The sequence below is a fragment of the Puma concolor genome, chromosome B4 (assembly GCF_028749965.1).
Source record: "Puma concolor isolate L17-30 chromosome B4, mPumCon1.1.hap2, whole genome shotgun sequence".
Taxonomy (NCBI): domain Eukaryota; kingdom Metazoa; phylum Chordata; class Mammalia; order Carnivora; family Felidae; genus Puma; species Puma concolor.
This window is the reverse complement of record NC_141673.1, coordinates 41,502,595-41,528,816: the sequence shown is the minus strand read 5'-3', so window position 1 is coordinate 41,528,816 and position 26,222 is coordinate 41,502,595. Positions and strand designations below refer to the sequence as shown.

Below are 26,222 nucleotides of genomic sequence, written 5' to 3'. Positions count from 1 at the left end.
AATGTTTATTTTTGAGAGAGAGAGAAAGAAAAGAAGAAAGAGAGAAAGAAGGAAAGAAAGAAAGAAAGAAAGAAAGAAAGAAAGAAAGAAAGAAAGAAAGAAAGAAAGAAAGAAAAAGAAAATCCAAAGCAGGCTCTAGGCCCCAAGCTGTCAGCACAGAGCCTGACACAGGGCTTGAACTCCTGCACCACGAGATCATGACCTGAGCCCAAGTCAGCCACTCAATCGACTGAGCCACCCAGGTGCCCCTGGAATCTGCTTTCAAAGGTGACTCTCTGTGAATAGTGGATTTCAGAAGGGTTAGGTAAACCATTTGGAAAGTTCTTAGGGATCCCTGTGAGGAACGAAGGGGGCTTAAGGTCAGTCTGAGGCAGCAGAGCCATAAAGAAGTTAGGCTGAAGAGGAATTTAAGAGACTGACTCAGCAAGCCTTTGTGATTAAGTGGATATAGTAATTTGGGAAGAGGAAGCCTTGCAGGATTAATGCACAGGTGTCTGATAGGGAAAACTGTGTAGCTGTTGGTGCCGGCCACTGTCATGGCCATAAATTGAGTGATGCCTATGGATCCTTCCCAGCCCAGTGGTATCTTTAGGACTTGAAGATAAACATGAATGGGCCAAATGATATATTTTGCATTATGTATCTTTTTTGTTCTTAAGTTTCCAGTTTTATGTCAGTATTGCTAAAATTTACAAACATTAAAAAAATATTCATACATATCTTTTCAAACCTTCCTTGAAGCCCTTCTGTTTTCTGTCACTGAAAAAACAATTATTAACTTTCTCTTTGGCACTTGTGTATTGCCCCATAGCTATGTCAGTTTTGAATTGTGTTGGGGTTTTGCTTATATTTCCTTGTGTCTTTGTTTTTGATCTGTCCTTATTGCCTTCATTATTAGGCGCTTGGGAATGCCTTATCTTGTATTCTTTCTGTGTCTTGTTAAGATACCTGATTGATTGATTTAGTAAAGGTTTTGACCAATTAAAATGTCTATAATATAGAATATGAGTGTGGATTCTGGCAAGGATAAACATTATGTAAAGTTAGAACAAACTTATACTCCAGACCTGGGAGGTGAGATATGCTGGAAATTATTTCTTTTCCCATTAATGTGTAAAGAAGCTATCAGAAAATTATTGCATGCATAATTATTTGTTACATACCAGTTATACACAGAGGACCTTGGTGGAAGTACTTGTTGAATGAAGTATTTGTTGATAGAGGCTTTTGCATAGTAATTATTTTCTCATTACTGCAATGGAGAGAACTTTCTGAAATAAAATCAGGTCTCTATCAATAAATCCAAGCCAATCAGACTCATCTCACTCAGGTGTTTCATGCTGCTGATGGCGATCTTGAAATTTCTTGTCAGCTGTGAAAAATTTTACTGTGGCATCAAAAAAACGTTATGAAGAAAATGTATGATAATTCTTTCAATTTTCTAAGTTGAGCATAAATGTTGTGTCCTACATACACAAGCTCTTCCATGCTCTTATTTAGTATTCAAACCCTTCGAATCTTAGGTTCTCAAGTTTTGCAATCATTTTTCTTTCGAGGATCTCTTTTTTTGTTCAGGTTTTTATAAGGTACCTGGGATACCTGAGTTTATGGTCTTTAAAGTTTTTGACAAAAAATACATAAAAAGAAAGCAATTAAACTCTTCCTTTCCTATAAATCCTATGAATATTTTCATTTTTAGAAAAACTTGCATTATGAATACCGTTTGGCTGAGTGTTTAAAGTTTTGAGCCGCAAGGCCGTATTTGGTATCCTTCTTATTTATTTCTTATCTGTTGAATGTATTATCTCAGAGCCAGTGTCTGTGGCCAGATTGCTCTTATTTTTTCTTTGAATGTATCTTTATTGGAATGATTCTTTTATCCAACTCAGCCCCATTGTTCTGTCTTTTATTATTGACGTGTATGTGCTGAGTCATTTCAACTGACCCTGCAGGTCATTATTTAGCTTTGTTTAACAATGTGTTAGGTAATTATATTTGTTCTATTTGTCTTAGTCTCTTCATCAAGACCATAATGAGTCTCATCTATATGTTAAAAATCAATTATCTTTAATTTTATCATTAACTCTTTGTTGTAGTCAACTTTTGTAATTTTCCTTTACATTTTTGGAAAGCCTGTCAAATTTGATAGCTGTTGATTTGAATTTTACAGCATTTATTACTTACTTTCTCTAATGTTCATTTGAATTCCACTGTGGCTTTATAAATGACCTATCATTCTTTTATCTAGCCCTGTGAGTACATTATTTTGCCATGTTAGCATTTATACTAATTAGGATGGATTAGCCTATGCAGTAGGAATAAATAACCAAACCTGTAAGTCTGTAGCTCAATGAAAATAAAAAGTGTATTTTTTTTTCTCTTGCTGCACTTTATCTGAAGGTGGCAGTGTGCTGTGTTTCACACAGCCATTCCATGACCCAAGCTGATGGAGCCCTACTGCTAGTTACCCGCACCATCTGGGATATATTACATTTTCCGTCATAGCACTGTGATTGAGTTTTTCTGTCTCATTGGCTGGAAGCAGGCACTTAACCCAGCAAACTATATGTACCTGGAAAGAGTGGAGAATTAGATGTGAGTAACACTAGACATCTCAACCAGAGCACTTAGGAAATTAATGGCTATTTTATTTTATTTTATTTTATTTTTCAACGTTTTTATTTATTTATGGGACAGACAGAGACAGAGCATGAACGGGGGAGGGGCAGAGAGAGAAGGAGACACAGAATCGGAAGCAAGCTTCAGGCTCTGAGCCATCAGCCCAGAGCCCGACGCGGGGCTCGAACTCACGGACCACGAGATCGTGACCTGGCTGAAGTCGGATGCTCAACCGACTGCGCCACCCAGGTGCCCCATTAATGGCTATTTTAAAGTCTGTTTGTTTGTTTATTTAGAGAGCATGCACATGAGCAGGGGAGGAGCAGATAGGGAGAGAGAATTCCAGGCAGGCTCCCTGCTATCAGTGCAGAGCCCGAAGTGGGGCTTGGACCCACAAACTGTGAGATCATGACCTGAGCCAAAACCAAGAGTTGGAGGCTTAACCGACTGAGCCACCCGGGTGCTCCAGTGATTATTTAAAAGAAATTGTTTTGGCTGTATAAAGCAGATAGTGTCTAAATCTTACCTGTGTTTCATGTTTCTGATGGTAAAACTTTTTTGGAGGTATGATTGTCTGCTTTGGCAGAATCTAGAATATAGAGTATGAGAATATCATGTTTTAATCAATGTATTTTAATATACTAAAATGACAGATATAAATATTCCAGACATCTTAAATTGTTTTCCCAGGTTGAGGACTAGCCAGTCACCCCTATACCATTTATCGGGTTGTTTCTTCTCGCTTATTTGAATTGAATGATCATCTTTGTATATTAAATGCTCATGTATTTTAAGCACCTGGTAGGGAAAAGCATTGCCTTTTTTTCTCCTGAAGTTTTGTTACTATTTGTATATATTTAACCTTCAGGGGAATTTTAGAATCATTTTCTCAGTCTAAGCTTTCTGAAAAGATGCATGAAGTGGCTGCACCTCATCAATATTCATAATTAGTAGAAAGTCGTAGAATTATCTTTTGTGGAGTCAGATTCCTAGGTTCTAATCTCAGCTTTGCTGCATAACAGCCATATGACCTTGGGAGAATACTAGACTCTATATCTCAATTTCCTCATCTGTGAAATAGGGATGATAATATCATCTATGTTATAGGGTTATTATAAAGGTAAAGGGTCAGTAAAGCTCTTAGTACAATGTCTGATATGTATTCTGTGTTAGTGGTTTTTTAAGTATAAATAAAGTAAAATTAAAAATGTTAATGCTGGAGCACAATAGAAATATGTGAGGTTTTTGAGAATACTATGCATGAAGAAATACATTTGTTCACCCTGGAGGAAAAAGACATCATGCGTGAATGTAGGCAGTATTGTTCTTTCTGGTGTTGGTTTTCAGGGCAGATGAATTGTCATTGTACCTGATGTGATATGTGAAGTCTAATCTGAGATTAGAATATTTGATATCCCTGAAATACTAAAATTCTTGTCAGCAGACCCATACATTCTTGGGGAAAGGCTACCCAACTCCCAGCTTAAAAGCATTGTTCTTTATAGTAAAGTTTGCCTCTAGAGGTCTGTAAGTACTCATCTTTAGCAGAAATAAACTTGTAGGTTGTGAATTTTTCTGACCAAAGACAGCACTTTATTAAAAAAAAATTACTATGTGCAGGCAACCTCTATATTATTTTGAATGTTTTACTTTTATGTCTGTTTGTTAAGCCATGCTAGAAGTTTTATGTGATTGTAAGATTGTTTAAATATAGGGTTTTTAAAAATCAGACTTTATCTTGAAGCATCATGAGATTTGCAAAGGCATAGCAAGATCGGACTAATGTCCATTTTACATTAATATTAAAATACGGAGGTGTATGAACTGAAATGTGGCTATATTATTTGCATTGGCAACTGAGACGTCACATGAATCATTTTCATTTTTAAATGTTAAGAATCCTTTGCCTTCCACCAAAATAGCAAGAAGTATAGAGATAAACTATTGCTGTGCTAGCACAAAGCAATATACCTTTTTTATTACAGAATCAGGCAACAATCCTCTGAGATTCTTATTGAAGTAGAATGGAGTGAATTTTTATTGATTTGTTATTTCATTTAAGACATCATTTTGCCCTCTTGCTTTCTTGTAGTATGAGTGTTCAATAAATAATACATTCTCTCTTGTACATGGTGCCACCTAAGAATTTGTTTGGCTTGAAATAAAACAGGTGTTTCTATAGCCCACTGTTCTGGCTTCTCTGTCGTTTTGCATACCAGCTGTAAGGACTGATCTTCTTAATTATTTTATGTGATGTGAATTCAGGTTTTGATAATAAAGGTGGTCTGGGGTCAGTAGCTGAATGCCCTTTACTCGACGGCCATGTTGTGGACATGTGCTGCTTGTATTGTCCCTGGCTGATGTGTGGTGATGGTAGCTGACCTCTGCCTGTCGTGCGTGCCTGGTAGCCGATCGATGGAATCACCTCAGAATGATGATCAGTAACCGGGCCTGACAGCAACCAGATGTAAAAGCAGCTTTGCAAGTGAGACCCACGTTTCATGGTTTGATTCAACAGGGAGCATGGCTGTGACACAGCTGTATTTTCATAATCCAGGAGACGAGTGACAAGACAGGTCTTTCCAGAGAGGGTTATTCATACATTTCATCAATGGTTCCTTTTGGTTTTAATTAGAAATCCTAGCAGTGTCACTTTTGATAGTTTCAGTTGGATTGAAAAAGAAGGCAAGAGGATGCGATTCTAAATTCTTTTTTTTTAATGTTTTATTTATTTTTGGGAGAGAGAGAGAGAGCATGGGCACGCGTGGAGGAGAGCGGGGGAGGGGCAGAGAGAGAGGGGACAGAGAATCTGAAGTTGGCTATGCACTGAAAGCAGTGAGCCCAACGTGGGGCACAAACACACAAATTGTGAGGTCGTGACCGGAGCCAGTCAGACGCTAAACCTACTGAGCCACCCAAGTGCCTGAAGAAGATACAATTCTAAAATGGCAGATAGTAGGATTTCAGTGAGTATTTAATTGAAGTCAGGATTAGATTAGAAAGCATCTTTGGTTATTTCATGAAGCTCATTCCTCTTTGAAACTGTGAACAGTGGAACTACCCGATGAAAACGAATTTAAATGGGAGGTACCACACCCATGTCAGGTCTTCTGATGCCCCATCTCAAGCCTTTCTTCAGGTAAGGAGTGCTGCTTATGGAGAAGGGTATGTGGTTTGTATTACACTGATTGCATTAAACTAGGGATCAGATTTTTGTTGTTAGCTCTCAAAGTTTTGGAGAAAATATGTTAATTTTTATTAATGTATCCCACTTGGTCCTTCACTTTTTAGTTTAATTTTATTTTTTAAGTTTATTTACTTTTGAGAGAGGGCACATGAGCCAGCGAGTTGGGGAGGGGCAGAGAGACAGAGAGAAAGAGAATCCCAAGCAGGCTCTGCATTGTCAGCATGAAGCCTGATGTGGAGCTCGAACTCACAAACTGTGAGATCATGACCTGAGCCGAAACCAAGAGTCGGGACGCTTAACTGACTGAGCCACCCAGGTGCCCCATGGTCCTTCAATCTTAAAAGAACCTCAGTTTACTATATTCCATACTTGACCCTTAACACAGGTTGGCCCAAGCTGGAAGAATACCATTGAATACAGTGAAAACACATGTCTTCAAAGGTGCATTTGGAATGATGGGCCTCTCTGGGACCCTACTTACTACAAATCACCTTTCGTTTTCCGACAGGTGGCTGATAATGGATTTACATAGTAGTTTTAAGTAAAAGCTCATTTTACTTTTGGCTTAAGACCTGAAATTAAAAAAAAAAAAATAAGTTTATTTTGGGAGAGAGAGTGAGCATGCATGAGTGGGAGAGGGGTAGAGAGAGAGAGGCTGAGAGAATCCCAAGCAGGCTCCGTAATGTCAGCACAGACCCTGACATGGGGCTCAAACCTATGAATCATGACATAATGATCTGAACTGAAATCAAGAGTTGGATGCTTAACTGACTGAACCACCCGGGTGCCCCTAAGATCACAAATTTAACATGATTATGAAAAGGGTCATGGCACTGGGGTGCTTGGGTGGCTCAGTTGGTCAAGCATCGAACTCTTGATTTTGGCTCAGGTCATATCTCACAGTTTGTGAGATCAAACCCCGTGTCAGGCTCTGTGCTGGCAGTGCAGAGGCTGCTTGGGATTCTCTCTCTCCCTCTTTTTTGTCCCTCTTCCACTTGTTCTCTGTCTCTCTCAAATAAATAGGCATTAAAAAAAGGGTCACGGCATTATAACCTTTAAAAAATAATGTATATTTCAATTAACAAAAAGCACTTTTTAACAAAATACATATTTTGAAGCTACACTGTGAATTGCGCATAATTTTCATTAGTCTTTACGTAAATACGTTAGATCATAACTCCTTCAACATTTGAATTCTTTTTGGATTGCACAAGGACGTGCTAATGATGCTAATGGTGATACAAAACAGGGAAAACCGAGAAGACAGAAGGAAACTAAACAGCCAGGTATTGAGGAAGAAATCAGTATTTTAATCCTTATTTCATGTGTTGTTTACTGTCAGAGGAAGGGCTGTCCATTCTCCCAAGTTGAAAACAGAAAGATAATTGAAACAAGCAGTGTTAGTAAGAGATCTCTAATGCCAAGTCAGTAAGTATTATAATCATGCACTATATTTCTTATTAATATTGGTTTACAATTTCTATTTAGTTGTTAATGGTCTCTTGGTACTGCCTTGGATTCCGTATTTTTTTGATAGCATTTACTGGTTTTTTTTTTTTTTTTCCCGCTAATATAAAAGAAAGAAATTGTTATGTTAAAAACTTTGGGAAATATTTACAAGAAAAAATTAATGAAAAGCATTTGTAGGAAAATGATAAATGATGAAGTTTGCTTCAAAATGATTTTAAATGAGAAAAGAAGTGGGATCTAGTTGAAACTGTATTGGCCATGATAAATTTTGGGTACAAAGAGATTCATTATACTGTTTGCTTTACTTCTGTATCCTTTGAAAGTTACTATAAATAAAAGCACCTTTAGTCCCATTTCTCAGACATAAATGTTTCTTCTGCAGATATACACATTCATAAAAGCACATTATACATAGTCACAGTTTGCAATTTAAACAAAATTGGATTCCTGCTCCCCCAGCGGGTGGTATATTCAGGAGAGACTCCAGTAGAAACTCTGAGTCTGGTAGAGGTCAGGTTGCTCTTCTTAAATGTTCTTGGCAGTCTTGTGTACAGAGCATTCATTTGAAGCTTGTGACTTGTCATTGGATGGTCAGGTTTGGCGAGTGACTTGTGTATTCAGTTCTGTGGGTTCAGCCCTAAAACACCATGAACGGCTACATACATTGACAGTGAACTGTTGGAAAAACTTAGAATTTGCTTGTGTTTGGTACTGCATTAGAGTATTTTCCATAGGATATGTGGGAAAAAATTAAAAAGCACGGAGGCTACCTCATTCTCATCATCTCTTCCTTTGTACTGTGTACTCCTTCTTCCTCTGAAAGAAATGGAGGGGAAACTGAGTAGAACCTTAGAATGGTTTAACTCTGAGAGCAAGGTATGAAAGAACTAGACTGCCACCTGCTTCGCCTTTCCCCAGCCCCTCCATATCCTCCACCCCAAGCCCCAGCATGTGTCAAGTTCATATGTGCAAGTTCATTTACATAGTCCAGGCAATAAAAAAAAGTATTTTCTGAAACATAACATTTCCAGGACAGATCTAGGTAACATGACTCAAGGGATCCTCTAGGTGCTACTGATACTTCCAAAATGATAATCCCTATACAGACATTTAATTATAAATCTTTCATTTGCTTCAAAAGTATCTAAAGTATCTTAACTTAGCTCCTTGGAACATATTCACATTCAGTTCATGCTTTGCATGAATGGTTTTATCTTCTGGAGGTATGTGAGAAGCATTCTCAGTATATTTGGCTCTCATCGATGCTAATTTGCAGAACACTGGAGGAAGGTTTAGGTCCAGGTGTGGAAAAGAATCACATTGATTATGGGAAATTCATTTTGATTCATGATGCAAATGGCTGCATAATTTTAAAAGCTTTTTCTCAGTGGAACTCCTGTTCCTAGGACTAGCCTTCCTTTGCATGGGTAGGCATGGGTAGTCTTTGTTTCTTTTTCTTTTTAATGTTTATTTTGAGAGAGAGAGACAGAGGATGAGTAGGAGAGGGGCAGAGAGAGAGAGGGGGAGAGAGAGAGAGAGAGAGAGAGAGAGAGAGAGAGAGAGAGAGAGGAAGAGGAAGAGAGAGAGAATCCCAAGCAGGCTCTACACTCAGAGCAGAGCCTGATATGGGGCTCCATCACAGGACTGTGAGATCATGACCTGAGCTAAAATTAAGAGTCGAACACTTAACTGACTGAGCCACCCAGGCGCCCCTGCATGAGTACTCGTTCTTGAATACTTTTTTCAGTAAATTAGGCAAATACAAAGTTCTCACCATGCTAAGTATACCATTCCAGATACCATGAATTCTCCTCATGCCTATTTGTTTTAAACATTTACCCTTACTAAATTTGTGTGTTTCTACACTGTGATGATAAGGTTTGATGTAGCGCTTGTGAAGCAGTTCTGGGCACTGAGCTCTGGTGGCAAGACACAAGAGAAATGGGGAATATGATGCTAAGGGAACAGTCTACACTGCAAAAGCATTGGTGAATTGCATTGTAGAATTTTGGAGCAAACAAGATTTGTGTGTCTTTAACAAAGTCAGTGACCCATGTTTGTTTATGGCATAGGGCAGAACTTAGGATATTTTAAGTAATAGCAGAATATTTTAAATCCTAACCTGGGTTTTAAAAGCCCTATATTTTTAGATTTGGATTTATTATGAATTATACTCACAGGTTAGTTTGGTTTGTGGCTTGGGACTATTAAATGACATCAGTGAACAACCAGAATTTATGATTAGTGATTTTTTTTTGTTAATGCCTACTTTAAAAATCTGTGCTTGGTTGACTACAACTAAAAACGAAGTGTTTTTTAGTAGTGTTATATTCTATCATCATTTATATTTTTTGCTGTAATTGCAGTAAGATATGTCAGCATTTAGTAAAAATCTTAATGTTTCCTCCAAATATCATTTAATGTTGTCATTGTTTTGTCTACTTGTATTTTAATTTTCCGACTGAAACCCTGTAAGAAATTAGTAAAATGATCATGTACTTTGAATTTTCAGTTGTTATACAATAACTAAATTTCTGTTGAAAATTTTTACTGATTCCTGGACCCAAGTAAAATGTAGCAAAATATTTTTTTAAATTATTGCCAGATTCTTTTGTCCAGATCCTGTGAGGCCAGCAGACCTGGACTATTCCAGCATTAAGCTGGTAGCTTACTAAAAGTAAACGATTGAATTACTTCTTGGAAATAAGGAATTTCCATTACTTCAAAAGGATTGGTTTTTTTCTTCTTTTTCTTCTTCAGGTTTTTATTTAAATTCCAGTTAGCTAACATATCATGTAATATTAGTTTCAGGTACAGAATTTAGTGATTCAACACTTGTATACAACACCCAGTGCTCATCCCAACTAGTGCCCTCCTTAATGCCCATCACACATCTAGCCCATCTCCTGCCCACCTCACCTCCAGTAACCATCAGTGTTTTCTCTGTAGTTAAGAGTCTTGTATGTTCATCTGTTCTGTTTCATAAATTCCACTTATGAGTGAAACCATATAGTATTTGTCTTTCTCTGACTGATTTATTTCGCTTAGGATAATACTCTAGCTCCATCCACGTCATTGAAAATGGCAAGATTTCATCTTTTTTATGGCTGAGTAATACTCCATTGTATATGTGTATACACACACACACATGCATATCACGTCTTCTTATCCATTCATCAGTCACTGGACATTTGGGTTCTTTTCCGTAATTTGGCTATTGTTGGATAATGCTGCTATAAACATTGGGGTGCATGTATCCCTTTGAATCTTTATTTATTTATTTATTTATTTATTTATTTATTTCCTTTTGGTAAGTTTCTGGCAGTACACTTGCTGGATTATAGGGTAGTTCTATTTTGAAATTTTTTTTAAATTTTTTTTTTCAACGTTTATTTATTTTTGGGACAGAGAGAGACAGAGCATGAACGGGGGAGGGGCAGAGAGAGAGGGAGACACAGAATCGGAAACAGGCTCCAGGCTCTGAGCCATCAGCCCAGAGCCTGACGCGGGGCTCGAACTCACGGACCGCGAGATCGTGACCTGGCTGAAGTCGGACGCTTAACCGACTGCGCCACCCAGGCGCCCCTATTTTGAAATTTTTGAGGAACCTTCATACTGTTTACAGAGTGGCTGCACCAGTTTGCATTCCCACCAACAGTGTAAGAGGGTTCACCTATCTTGCATCCTCGCCAACACCTTTTGTTTCCTGTGTTGTCGATTTTAGCCATTCTGACAGGTGTGAGGTGATACCTCATTGTAGTTTTGATTTATATTTCCCTGATCATGAGTGATGTTGAGCACCTTTTCATGTGTGTGTTACCCATCTAGATGTCTTTGGAAAAATGTCTGTTCATGTCTTCTGCCCAATTTTTAACTGGATTACTTGTTTTTTGGGTGTTGAATATATTAGTTCATTATAGATTTTGGATACTAACCCTTTATCACATATGTCATTTGTAAATATCTTCTCTCATTCCATAGGTTGCCTTTTGGTTTCATTGATTCTTTTTCCTGTGCAGAAGCTTTTTATTTTGATGAAATCCCAATAGTTTCTTTTTGCTTTTGTTTCCCTTGCCTTGGGAGATATATCTAGTAAGAAGTTGCTATGGGCAATGTCAGAGAGGTTGCTGCTTGTGTTCTCCTCTAGGATTTTGATGGTTTCCTGTTTCAAATTTAGGTCTTTCATCCATTTTGAATTCATTTTTGTGTATGGTGTAAGAAAGTGGTCCAATTTCATTCTTGTGCATGTCGCTGTCCAGTTTTCCCCAAACCAATTGTTTTTTCCAATTGATATTTTTTCTTGCTTTGTCTAAGATGAGTTTACCATATAGTTTTGGGTCCATTTCTGGGTTCTCCATTCTGTTGCATTGATCTATGTGTCTGTTTTTGTGCCAGTACCATACTGTCTTGATCACTACAGCTTTGTAATAAAACTTGGATTCTGGAATTGTGATGACTCCAGCTTTGCTTTTGTTTTTCAAGATTGCTTTAGTTATTTGAGATCTTTTGTGGTTCCATACAAATTTTAGGGTTGTTTGTTCTAGCTCTGTGAAAAATGCTGGTAGTATTTTGATAGGGATTGCATTAAATGTGTAGATTGGTTTGGGAAGTATAGACATTTTAACAATGTTTGTTATTTATGGGGTGCTTTGGTTGCTCAGTTGGTTGAGCGTCCAACTTTGACTCAAGTCATGATCTCACAATTCATGAGTTCGAACCCTGCATCGGGCTCTGAGTTGACAGTTCAGAACCTGGAGCCTGCTTTGCATTCTGTGTCTCCCTCTCTCTCTGCCTCTCCCCTGTTCACACTCTGTCTCTCTTTCAAAAATAAATAAACATTAAAAATTAAAAGAAAAAAAAACAATATTCTTTCAATCCATGAGCATGGAATGTTTTTCTATTTCTTTTGTCCTCTTCAATTTCTTTCATCAGTATTTTATAGTTTTCAGAATACAGATCTTTTACCTTTGGGTAGATTTATTCCTAGGTATCTTATTAAGGTTTTTGGTGCATTTGTCAATGTGATCTATTCCTTGATTTCTCTTTTTACTGCTTCATTATTGATGTATAAAAATGCAACAGATTTCTGTACGTTGATTTTTATCCTGCAACTTTACTGGATTTGTATATCAATTCTAGCAATTTTTTGGTGGAGTCTTTTGGGTTTTCTGTAGAGCACCATGTCATATGCAAATAGTGAAAGTTTGACTTCTCCTTGCTGATCTGGATGCTTTTAATTTCTTTTTGTTGTCTGATTGCTGAGGCTAGGACTTCCAGTACTATGTTGAATAAAAGTGGTGAGAATGGACATCCCTGTCTTATTCCTGATTCCTGGCTGTGGGTTTTCCTATATGACCTCTATTATGTTGAGGTATGTTCTCTCTGTCTCTATTTTCTTGAGGGTTTTCATCATGAATGGGTATTATACTTTGTCAAATGTTTTTTCTGCATCTATTGAGAGGATCATGTGGCTCTTATCCTTTCTTTTATTAACGTGGTATATCACATTGATTGATTTGTGAATATTGAACTACTTTTGCAGCCCAGAAAAAATTCCACTTGATCATGGTGAGTGATTCTTTTAATGTACTGTTGTTGAGAATTTTTACGTCTATGTTCATCAGGGATATTGGCCTGTAGTTCTCTTTTTTAATGGAGTCTTTATCTAGTTTTTGAATCAGCATAATGCTGGCCTCTTTGAGTTTGGAAATTCTCCTTCCATTTCTATTTTTTTGGAATAATTTAAGAAGAATAGGTATTAACTCTTCTTTTATTGTTTGGTAGAATTCCCCTGTGAAGCCATCTGGCCCTGGACTTTTGTTTGCTGGGAGATTTTTGATTACTGATTCAATTTCTTTGCTGGTTATTGAACTGTTCAAGTTTTCTATTTATTTCTGTTTCAGTTTTGGTAGTTTATGTTTCTAGGAATTTCTCTTTCTTTCAGATTGCAAGTTTGGTGGCATATAATATTTCATAATATTCTTTTACAATTGTTTGTGTTACTGTGGTATTGGTAGTTATTTCTCCTCTCTCATCTGTGATTTTATTTATTTGGGTCCTTTCTCTTTTCTTTTTGATAAGTCTGGTTAGGAGTTTACCTATTTTATTTTATTTTAATTTATTTTATTTTATTTTATTTTATTTTATTTTATTTTATTTTATTTATTTTTTTTTTCAAAGAACCAGCGCCTTATTTCATTTATCTGTTTTTTTTTTTCAGTTTTTATATCATTTTTTTGCTCTCATCTTTATTATTTCCCTTCTTTTGCTGGATTTAGGCTTTGTTTGTCTAGCTCTGTTAGGTGTAAGGTTAGTTGTATATTGGAGGTATTTTTCTTGCTTCTTGAGGTAGACCCATACTGCTATATACTTCCCTCTTATGATTGCTTTTCCTCCATCCCAGAGGTTTTGGAGCTTTGTGTTTTCATTTTCATTATTTATTCTTTAATTTCCTGGTTGACCCATTCATTCTTTATGAGGATGTTGTTTAAACTCTGTGTATTTGTAGTCTTTCCAAATTTTTTCATGTGGTTGACTTCAAGTTTCATAGTGTTGTGGTCAGGAAATATGCATGGTATGATACCAATATTTTTGTACCTGTTGAGGCCTGACTTGTGACCTAGTATATTGTCTGTTCTGGAGAATGTTCCTTGTGCACTTGAAATGAATGTGTTTTCTGCTGCTTTGGGATGTTTTGCATATATCTGTTAAGTCTGGTCCAGTGGTGTCTTTCAATGCCATTGTTTCCAGGTTGATTTGTGTGTCCCAGGCATTTTTCAGATTGCTGTTTTCGTGCTGTCTGTCTCTGGGTTGCTTCCCTGCCTGGAGCAGCACAATGCAATTTGGGCTCTGTCTCAACCAGGTCTGCTGACTTTTAATACTCCAAACTTTAGGACCTGGTGTGGGGTCCCTGTGCTGGTCTTCTGGGAGAGTATCTTGCTGCATTGGGATGGATGCAGGTTTGACTGAGAAGGACAGTGCTGCCAGAGCACAGGGGCATGGAATTTGGAACAAAGCAGGCTAGTAGTGCTTGGGTGGCTCAGTCAGGGAAGTGTCCAACTTCAGCTCAGGTCATGATCTCTAGGTACAAGAGTTCGAGCTCTGCGTTGGGCTCTGTGCTGACAGCTCAGAACCTGGAGCCTGCTTCAGATTCTGTGTCTTCCTCTCTCCCTGCTCACATTCTGTCTCTCTCTCAAAAATAAATAAACCATTAAAAAAAACTTAAAAAAAACGGGCTAAACAGTTGGTGTCCAGGTTAGCCTCCCTCATCAGGTGTCTCTGATCCTATACAGGAGTGGGGGGTGGGGGTGGGGAATGGCATCCACTGACTCCTTTATCCCTGGAGAGGTGTCTGCAAAAACCACCTCTCACAGATACAAGAGAGAACAGTCTTTCCTTGTGCACCTTAGGCAAACCTCAGATTGCAGTGTCTGCCCTGGGGTTGTTTTATTACCTTCTTTGCAGGTGTAGGTCAGTGTCCTCAGGGCTTTATGCCAACCAAGCCTGCTGACCTCTAAAACTCCAGTCTTTGAGCCCTGCTATTTGCAAAATCTCATGAAAATCAGACCCACACCTTTCCCAGCCAATGGCTTGTTGGGTAAGTGTTCTCCTTATGTGTATCCCTGTGCCCTACACTTGCTCTCACCTTTCTCCCTGACCAGGGTTTCCCTCCCTCCATAGCACCTGTGATCCATTTCTCCTCCAAACCAGGTCTCCCCTTCTACCTTCTTTGATGTGGCCTTTTCTCTCCTTCTAGTTGTGCAGTTTGTTCTGTGAGTCCTCAGGTCGATTTCTTGGGTATTTGATATTCATGTATAGAATGATTTGATAGTTATCTAGCTGTGTTTGAGGGATGAGGTGAACCCAGGGTCCTCCTCTGCAGCTATCTTACTCTCTCAGCTCTCAAAAGGACTGATTTTTAATCAAGGTCGAATTCTAAAACATCTTTTCAGGATTCTGTGTTTGATTTCCATGAATTTGGTTTCTGAGGCCTTTTCCTTTTAATAATCTTCCTTTCTGAATTTGGTTTTCCTTTACCAAGGGGAAAATATTGCTTTCCAGATTAAATGATAATCTGAAAACCAGAATAATAGAGGAATAAAACCTTCTATTTCTCCAACTTGGCTAAAAGAACTCCTTTACTTTATTGTATTTGAATCAATAAAACATTTGTTACTTTTTTTTTGAAAACTGAGCATGCTTACTTACTGAAGAATCAGCTTGGAGTTAGTTCTCCTTAATTTGCTCAGACCAGGTACTGGGAAAAGGTCTTTTCAGAGATGTGGAAGGTATACCATTTGTTTGATAAAATTACTTTGAGTTTCCTTGGGGAGGCAGGGATTTGTTGTAATTTTCTTTTATTTACATGTGTTCTACGGAAGTTTCAGGAAGGGGAATTGGAGCAAATATATGGGATTATAAGAACCTAGAAAATGAGACAAACTACATCTCTTGATGACAGATGCAAGAACTTCATACTGGGATGTTGCTGAGTGTTTCTAGGAACCACGTTTGGGATTATAAAAAAATGGGAAACATAAATGAGTAACAAGCAACAGCATCTACTCTCAAGAAACTCACAACCTAGTGAGGCACCTGTACTTGCTGTTATGCCCCATGGGGCCTATGTCACCACATTAAGATGATACACCGTCACTTTACTGACTGTAGTCTTTCTGTATCTGCCAATTATAGCAGATGATAAAATGATATTCCTCAGGCCCAATAATATCAGAGTCAGTAGTTTGGGCTCATCCAAAGCATTGACTGATTAGTGCATACACATTTAACATGGTTCCTAGCTTTTATGACTAATACACAAATACTAAATGAACACATGAAAATATATCTATTAAGGTAATAAGAAAGATATTATATAAGGAAAAGGTGACAAGTGCTTACATGATTTAATTCATTGTGGTTTTTTAAATGTTTTTACTTATTTATTTTGAGAGAGAGAGTGTGTGAGTGAGGGAGGGGCAGAGAGAATATATAAAAATGTCCCTTGGGCATAGGAAAAAGGGTTCAGATTCACTGATAATTTGGTAAATGCCAATAAAATAGTACTGGGATACTATTTCTGAGCCATCAGGTGAATGAAAATGAAAAAGTGTGATGACCTATCCCATTGGTGAGACTGTAAGTAGGTGCTCTCAAACATTGCTGATGGGAATGTAAACCGGTAAAATGCTTCTGAGTGAGAATTTAGAAATACTTGGCAAAATTACATATGCTACTACCTTTTGAACCAGCAACTGCACTTTTAGGACTCTCCCCGGTAACTACGTCTACAGCTTTTTGGAAATACCTATACAAGGTTCCTCAGTGCAACTTAAATTAGAATTGGAGAACACTGGAAATGACCCAGATGTTGACAAATGCAAGAATGGTTGAGTAAGCAATGGTATATTTGCCCAGTGGAACACTATACAACTGCAGAAAGCAAAACAAAAACGAAAAGAAAGTGCAAAAGACTGTACTATGCAACTCTTTGTATCAGAAATAGGGAGTATAAGAAAATATAGTGTGTCTGTTTATTTGTCCCAAATAAATTTAGAAAGGATAAAGCAGAAACTGAGATTATTACCCACAGAAGATGAGTGAAAACAGGGTTGAGATGAGAGTGATCCGTTTCTTAATATAGATTTTATATAGCTGTGAGTCTTGGAAACATGGTAGTCCTTCATGTATCTTCCCTGAGATAAACAATTACAATTAACAGGACATGGGGAGAACCCAAAGTGGAGTTTAAAGAGTAACAAATGAATATAAGTGTATTATAGATGAATGACATCACTACACTGATGATGGGGAAGGAAAGATTTAGGCAAATTGTGAAAACAGTATTTGGCTATGTACTGCAGGGTTTGAGACAAAAATGAACATAATTCAAATATTATACTGCAGTTAATTGAGACATTTCTCAGAGGCATCTGGGTTGGAAATTCTAAACTACTTCATGTGTATATTAGAACTGAGTAAGTGAAGAACTATATTGTGGATAAATAAGAGCCAGGTTTCTTGGAGAAAGAAAATAGAAAAGAGAAAAGAGACACCTCATATGAAGCCATGGTTTTGGTGAGAATCAGAGCTATCAGTATGATCTCATGGTTTTTAATTCATAAGTAATTAGAAAAATGCAGACATAAATATAGATGCATGTATATATGTGTGCATGTATGTTGGTGTGCATACTTATATTTCCATGCTTCGTCTGCTTGAAAGTGAGACTAAAAGTGGGAGAGAGATAGAGAATCCCAAGCAGGCTCCATACTCGGCGCAGAGGAATCCAGGACCCTGGGATCATGACCTGAGAGCCAAAGTCAAGAGTTGGACACTCAGCTGACTGAGCCACCCAGCCGCCCATAAGATTTTTTTTTAATGGGAGTATAGTTGACAAACAGTGTTAGAATAGTCTCATTGTACATAATACATAGTGATTCAACAACTCTATACTATATTCACCACAAGTATAGCTACTGTCTGTCACCATTCAGTAAAGGTAAACTATTTTAAAAGCTTTTTTAAAATTTTATTTAAATTTTAAATTTAAGTTAATTAAAATTAAAAATTAAATTTATTCAAATTTCAGTTAGCATGCAGTGTAATACTAATTTCAGGTATACAGTGTAGTGATTCAACACTTCCATACAGCCCCCACATCTCATCACAACCAGTGTACTCCTTAATCCCTATCACCTATTTCACATACCCCACTCCCCACTGCCCTTCTGCTAACCATCAGTTTCCTTTCTGTAGTTAAGAGTCTGTGTTTTTGGTTTGCCTCTCTCTTTTTTTTTTTTTTTTTTTGCTCACTTGTTTCTTATATTCCACATATGAGTGAAATCATATGGTATTTGTCTTTCTCTATTTCGCTTAGCATAATACTCTCTAGCTACATCCACATCATTGCAAATGACAAGATTACACTCTTTTATGGCTAATATCCCATTGTGTGTGTGTGTGTGTGTGTGTGTGTATGTATATATCTCTTCTTTATTCATTCATCAGTTGATGGACAATGGGCTGTTTGCATAATTTGGCTATTGTAGATAATGCTGCTCTGAACATCAGGGTGTATGTATCACTTTGAATTAGTATTACTAATTAGCATTAGTAATTAGTATTACTGGGTAAATACCTAGTAGTGCGATTGCTGGATCATAGGTTAGTTATATTTTTAACTTTTTGAGGAACTTCCATACTTGCATAGTTTTCTTCCAGAGCAGCTGTACAAGTTTGCATTCCCAACAACAGTGCAAGAGGGTTTCCCTTTTTTCACATCCTCACCAACATCTCCTGTTTCTTATATTGTTGATTTTAGCCATTCTGACAGGTGTGAGGTAATATTTTGTAGGTGTATCTCATGTCTTCTTCCCATTTTAATTGGATTATTTGTTTTTTGGACGTTGAGTTTTGGAAGTTCTTTATATATTTTGGGTACTAATCCTTTATTGGGTGTTTCATTTTCACATATCTTCTCCGATTTCATAAAAGCACACTTTTAATTCAGAATCAAGCTGCCTGTTTGTACCGTGTACTAAACAGATGACCTTTGGTAGACTTCAGTTTCCTTCTCTGTAAAATGGAGAGAATTAAAATCTCAAATTCGCAGGTTTCAGTGAGATGGTAATGATTCTGGTACAAAGCATGGCTTATGGAAAATGCTGTATGTTTGAACTATTATAATCTCCATTGCATTTGAAAGGAGAACTTAAGGCTGAAAAATAACTCATCCACTGGCGGCAACAGTACATATTCTTCTATAGGATCACCATTGAAGCACAGTTTCAGTCAGAATTTATGTTTCTTCCTTTGAGCTCACTATGTGTTTTTAGGTCCTGGAAGAACACTAACTAGTCCTTAGAAGCAAATCACAGAATTATGTTTATTGACAAGCTAAAGAGATTTTGTGTAGTATTACTAAACAAATTGAGTGAGAAATTGCCTTTATGAAAGGCCAGCAAAAGAAAATGTATGTAGTACCTTAATATAACCATTTTTTAATCAAAATGGTACTCTGCCATGTAAGCTAATGTTGCTGAAATCATTTATGTAAGTAGAATGTGTGTTCATATTTTTACAGAACTAGGCAGATATTTCTTCAGTGTTTCTTGTTTGCAATTAGATATACTACTCATTGGAACCAGTGTTTTCCTCCAGAGAATAGCATCAAGGTCACCTGGTTTTGGTTGTTCCTTTTTTGTTTTGTTTTGTTTAAATATTGTATCATGCTAGTTGCTCTCTACAATTTGACTGTCAGGGTTAAACCCATGCCATTTAATGAGGAAAGTGATGGCTTCGTTTTTTAATGAGTGGTAGATATAAATTTATTCATAAGTTAATACAGGTTCACCACTGATGTCCAAATAAATAATTCCTTCTCCCCCTGTCCCTGTACTGGAAACTTTTTTCCTTTTCTCTAGCTCTCTGTGTCAGGGGTTGCAATGTCAAGTGCATCAATCATGTTTAGAGAGTAAGTAATTATAATCAATGTGTGGATGACTAGTTTTAAGACAATAGCAAGTGGCATAAGCCGGCTTATGGAAAATTGAGAATGCATGGTTTGCCTAGTGACAATTAAAAAAAAAAAAACAAGAAAATAAAACCATAGCACCCTTCCTGACATCCCCACACCCTCAACACACACTCTCTAATACTTAACCTTTGGGTCAGGTAGGCTGTCATTTTACAAGCCTTGTTAATGTCCTTTTTCTTTCTTTAAGCTGTAGGTCTGTCAGTCTTCATGGACACTTTCCCTTGGTTTCTTCTCATTTGAAACTACCCTGGTTTTACCAAAATGTTACTAATGCAGATAATCGGGATCAGAATTAATTTCACCATTTTCAACTCTTTTTTTCTAGAATACATTTGAGAACGTTTCATTTTATTGTGCCTTTATAAAGTGAAGTTAATTCCTGGCATTTAGTAGGTGCTCAGTGCACATTCATTGAATGAAGAAATACCTGACTTGCTTTTATGAATAACAAGAACCATTTGTAATCAACACATTTATTACTTGTAAACAGATTACATGTAGCTGAAGTGCTTGGAAGCAGCTAGTTCTTACTAACATACTTTTTATACTGTTGGTTTGCTCTGAAATCTTTTTTAAAAGTATTAAAGAAAAATTAAGTCCAGTATAATTCTAATTTCTAAAATATAAATTCTGTATCATGTGGATGAATTAATGGTGATTCAAAAGTTTTTAAACACTCTGTTTCCCCTTTATCAGGTAGTCTTTCTTGTTCATTATCTTGACCTATTACATGAAGAGCCATATTTTCAGAAACACAAGCGTAGCATAGGCCTTTACAAAAGAAATAACTATTAAATTTCTTTTTTTGGATAATGTATTCTTCCTCTCTCCCTTCCCGTTTCCTTATTTCCACAATCATTCGTTAAACTATGTGCTAAGATAACTTACTCCTGAAGAGTGAAAATAAGGTAGTGTTAACTGTTTCTTAAGTGACTCATTGTCCAGAGAGGTACTGCAGTGATTGTGAATATACTTATTTGATGATATTTCATGTTTCTCAAAATATTCGTTTTCAATGGATCATGAATGTTTGTACACAAAAGAATGCATCTTCGTGTGTTTTTTATGACTTGAGACCTAACGTTTATAAGCATATTAAAATGAATTATTAGAGTTTATCGAAAGCTATTTCATAATGAGATTAGAAGTCAACGTAAAACTAGACCATTTGAAAATCGACAAGTCGTTTGAAAATCGGGGTGCCTGGGAGGCTCATTTGGTTAAGCGTCCGATTCATGGTTTTGGCTCAGGCTACCATCTCGCAGTTTGTGGGTTAGAGACTCACATCGGGTCCGTGCTGTGTGGAGTCTGCTTGGGATTCTCCCTCTCCCTCTCTCTTGGCCCCTCCCCCCCACTTGCACTCTCTCAAAATAAATAAATAAACTTAAAAAGAAAATTGATGAACTGCATAAAACATACAGTTTATTGACTACTTTGTGCAGTGGCATGTTGTATATGCCAGCAGGCGCCGAAACTTTTATTGTGTTTTCTTTATTCAGACGTTACCAGTTCAACAACATTTCACTGATGTATGCGAAAACAAAACAGATAGGTTTTCAACGTGTGGTGATGACGTTCCAGTAGAGAAGCAGAGTAGTGTGTGGTGCTATGGGATGATGGAGCCAAGGTATCCTTCTTGTATCTGTCAAGATAATGTGGTGATCAGAAATTCCACATGGCTTAACAAAACACAGGTGTTTGTTTGTTTGTCTGTTTGTTTTTCCTCACTTGTATCATCGTCTGATATGCATCAGGCCACTTTCCTTGTTGACTGTTCTTCAACTGTAAACTGAGGGATTCAAACTCTTCCCGTGTCAATTGCACGGATGGAAAAGAGTGATCAGAACTCACACTCATCTTGGACTGTCCGCTTCCAGAGGTGAAACCTCACTTGTGCATCGGTGAAAACTAAGCAATGTATTCCCAGCCCTGTGACTGTGAAATGTGGTCTTCCTGTAATCACAGGAGAAGAAACTGCTGTGAATGTAGAGATTCTACAACTGCGAATAGTGAGCTACAAAAATTTTCTGCTGTTATCAAGAAAAAATATGCACAAAGAAGTGGTTTTACTAGACACCAAATACTACTGACTGTTCACTAAAGGGTTTCTCTCCCATCCTTTTATAAATCTCATCACATAAAGGAGTGACTCTCCATTGAGTGCTGGTCTTTCTTCGATAACTCTGTTTAAAATATTCCATTGGACCCTCTAATAGAAAATTTCCACAGTTTTATAGGCTGGGTAGACTTTTGATTCTCTAGTTAACATGCAGTTTGTGATATTTAATAAGATAGCATCTGTTCCTTTGTGTTGCACTAGTGTCCAAAGATAGGATATTATAGAAATTGAAGTGTAGACCATTGGGCTATAAAATGGTAACAAATCTGGTTTTAATGATCTGAAATCAGGGAGGGCTCAGAACACCTCTTAGCAAGGAGAATGTCCTAAAAGTTGCAATGCACTGATCAAGATAGCCTTGGCTAAGAAAGTGGCAGAAATTAGGAGGCAGTGTATGAAATCTTAGAGTATTAAAGTTGTAGGTGTCCTTGAAGATTGTATATTGTACCTTTTTTATTCTGAAGATCAGAAAATTGCATTGAAACCATGATGAGTTACACATAAAAGTTTTGAAAACTTTTAATTCCCAGTTTGTGAAGTCCACATTGTTTTCTGTGTCATCAGTATTCTTTTCAGTATTGCATGTTGCTTCAATAATGTTGCCCAACTTCACCCTACGCCCTTCCTCCCAAATTCAATAGCTTAGAAAAATAAGCATCTGGGCTCGTGTGGTTTTGGCATCATGGTTGGATACATGGATATGGGTCTCCCTTACATTTCCCCTTTTTTCACGGGCCAGTGGCTACCTGAGGCATGCTCTTCTCATGGAAGATTATAGGAAGGCAAGAAGGCAAGCTGATTTAAAATCTCTGCTTGCAGTGCTCTCTTGGGCAGCACTTATACTAAAATTGGAATGATACAGAAAAGATTAGCATGGCCTCTGTGCAAGGGTGACACGCAAATTCATAAAACCCCTGCTTGTGTTAATTCTCTCTTTCGTGTGCGCTCGCTCTCTCTCTTGAGCAAAGTCAGTTACTTGGACAAATTCTAAGTATTTGGACAGGGGAGATGAGAGAATATTCACTGAAAACAGTCCAATCTATCATGTTCTCTATAAGGCCAAGATTTCTGAATTTAGGGTAAAGGAGAATCTGCTGTAACAAAAGTACTGTGGTTCAAACAAGATTGATGTTTATTTTTCACTCTCATAACAATTTAGAGTAGGTCAGTGTTCCAGGGCAGGTTAGAGGTTCTGTTCCAGGGACCCAGATTCCTTCCATTTCATTGCTCTACCATTCCATAGGGTGGTGTCCTTGTCACATGACTGAAGCTGTCTGACTGGTACAACATTACATTGTAGCCCATGGGAAGGAGAAGAGAGAAAATCACTACACAAGCAATATCCTTTTCAAGTCCGTGTTTGAAAGTTGGTACGTGCAATTTCTGCTTGCATTCCATTGACCATAGCATCATAGAACGGCAAGACCTAGCCACCAAGTAAACTGGTTAAGGCAGTCTCTGATTTCTGCATAGAAAGTTACAATGCTGCCTACAGTTAGAACCTTGAGGATAAATAGAGAGTGGATCTTGGATGACAGTTAGCAGTCTTTGCTCTCAAGATAGTTTGAGGTAATTATGTATACGATGGAATGGGCATGGGTGGGAAAGATGAGGAATGCTCCTTTTGTCTAGGGGGAATTATGTAGGTAACTACCTTCCACAAGAAGAAAACTGGAAAAAAAAATTAAAACTTTTTTTTAGCTCACCAATTCTCAGTATGTTTACTTTTATGATTACCTAGAAAAAATGATTGTCTATTTGCTGTTGTAACCAGAAACAGCCATTGTTTCACATCTCCCTTAGGCGAGCCTGTATTCTATAAATAACTGAGTCCATGTACGGACTAAATGTAAGAACCTGATTAAATAAAAAGCTTGATTAAAATTATAAAATAAGGCACTGGATTTTTAAGCATACGTCATCATTTTATGCACATAATGTGTGCCATATCATATGGGTTATGACCTGAATTATTGCATGTGTGTGTGTGTGTGTGTGTGTGTGTGTGTGTGTTTCCTTTCTCTTCAAGGCTTAGAAACTCCCATTTCAGAACTATTACTGAAGATCGAATTGATGTCAGCCAGGAAACTGTAATTTCCTGTCACTTGGCCTTGAATTACTACTTTGAGTGTGCAGACAATAAACAATTTAGCTAAAAGATGCAAGCTTTTTTCCTACTTATCATTAGTACCTAAGAATATGAATGTTTTGTACTGTTCCATCTCCATTACACATACACTTATTGGCTCAGAATGATATTCAGCCCTCCTTGTGTACTTTTATCTTGAACTAATCAAGTCCAAACTTCCTGCTGCTGAAAACCCATGTATGTTCTTTTAAAGTGGGCTACAGAGCCAATTCATCTGATAAAGCAAATAACCTACCATTTCCAGTACAGAAATGAAGCAGAGAAGCCATGTTGCAAGGAACATAATGTTTTCCCCTGCTGTTTTTATTTGTTCTGCATATTTCAAGTGAGAAAGATGGAATTTTACAAGAACTTCATTTGTGAAGGATGCAAGGCAGTTATGTTTCTTTAAATACTTTCCCCGAATACTTGGTACACGAGAGAGAAGCTTGTTTTGTCTTACATAATTGGGTTGCAGTTTTCTGAAAACTAACCCACAAAATTTATGTTCTATTAGTGTTGACTTTCTGGTTGCCGGTTTCGCTACGATGCCACAAAAAGGGATTCATTTATTTGTTGGGGGCATTTATGGGACAACCAGTAGCACCAAGTCTGTTTAACTGTGTGTAGCTGAATCAAGTGAGCCTAAAGATTTCATGGGGTTACTGTGATGGGGTCCTCGGCTGAGGGGATGAACTGGGAATTCAGCTTAGGGGTTGGGACTAGGGCAGAACCTCACACATCTTTTCTCTCTCTGGTCCAGGAACAATCTCTGACACCTAGGAAGCTCTGGGAAAAGAAAACAAAAATGTTATTAAAGCCAGCATACCAAGGAAGAAGGCCATCTTTTCATGAGAAGGGACTTGAGCTGACACTGTGGTCAAGTCAGTCATGTTCCAGGGTCACTTGGTATGGTGACGGTAACTGTCCACAGGAGACGTAGGGACAATTTTTCTTTGCTCTGGATTGTACCAATGCATTGTAAAGCATTTATCATTCTTCCCCTTCCTCCCAATAAATGCCAGCAGCACTCTTGGGACAACCAAAAGGAGCCCCTTGTCCCCGACCACATTGTCAGATGCCACGTATGAGGAGGTCATAGCTCTGCAGAAACTTACTGGCTATAGTCCCATAGTTACTTGTTTGGTTGATCGATTTATCTATTATAAATAAATACTTTAATAATGCCTTTTTAAAAAAAACATTTCTTGTTTTTATTGTGAACTGTTTTCAGTGTTAGGAAAACCAAAGTGAATAATAATGATTAACTCTTGTGTACTCAACATCCAGCTTTACTTCATTTTAACATATTGCTTTAGACACTTTTTTTTAAGTATGTGGAATACTGCATCATTATTAAAGCTTCCTTTGTAATCCTCCCCAACCTCATTTCCATGTCTTCACCTCAGGAAAAAACCTGCTGTTCTAATTTTGGCTTCATTACTTTTAACATGTTTTTATGCTTTTACCATACTTGCATGTATTTCTAAGTGGTATTTAGTATTGCTTTATATGTTTTAAATTTCTTATAAATGGTATCACACTCTATTCCTGCATAATTTCCCTACTTGATGCATAAGTATGCTACCAAGATTTGTCTATGTGGATATGTAGAGCTTTGGTTCATTCATTTTAAAAGCTACAAACTATGTCCTTATACAATTATATGCCATAATTTATCTAAATTTCTGGTTCTGGATATTAAGTTTATTTTTAATTTATTATCAATGCCAAGGATGCTGTAATGAACATTCTCATACAGATCTTTTAGTGAATGGGTTTCTCCCTAGGAATTCAATTGATGCATAGTTGAATTTTATTAGATTTTGCCACATTACTCACTACAATGCTTGCACTAAACCAGCACACCAGGTACCTACCCACCATCAATTCATGTAAGTTTTAGAATCATCACATCTTTTCCATCAGTTGCTGTTGGTAACATTTAAAAAATTTTAACCATCTGTGATGGGGGACATAGCATCTTTTTAAAAAAATTGTATTTTCTCACTTTCTGTTTCTCATGCGTATTGGCCATCCATATTTCCTCTTGTAGGGAATGTCTATTCATATACTTTGTTCTGTTTTCTATTAAGTTGGCTGTCTTTTTGATTTTTAGTTTTTTAGTAAGAATTTTGGTTTTCATTTCTACACACACACA

The 26,222-nt window shown here is 37.3% G+C and overlaps 1 protein-coding gene and 1 non-coding gene across 2 annotated transcripts in view; both read left to right on the top strand.

Moving 5' to 3' along the window:
• The window catches only part of LOC147579025 (uncharacterized), a 236,535-nt gene that overhangs the window by 196,465 nt on the left and 13,848 nt on the right, over positions 1–26,222 (top strand). The window lies entirely within an intron of this gene.
• Positions 22,752–22,858, top strand: LOC112864001 (U6 spliceosomal RNA). Its single transcript, XR_003223932.1, has one exon. It is a non-coding gene; the product is annotated as a U6 spliceosomal RNA (small nuclear RNA).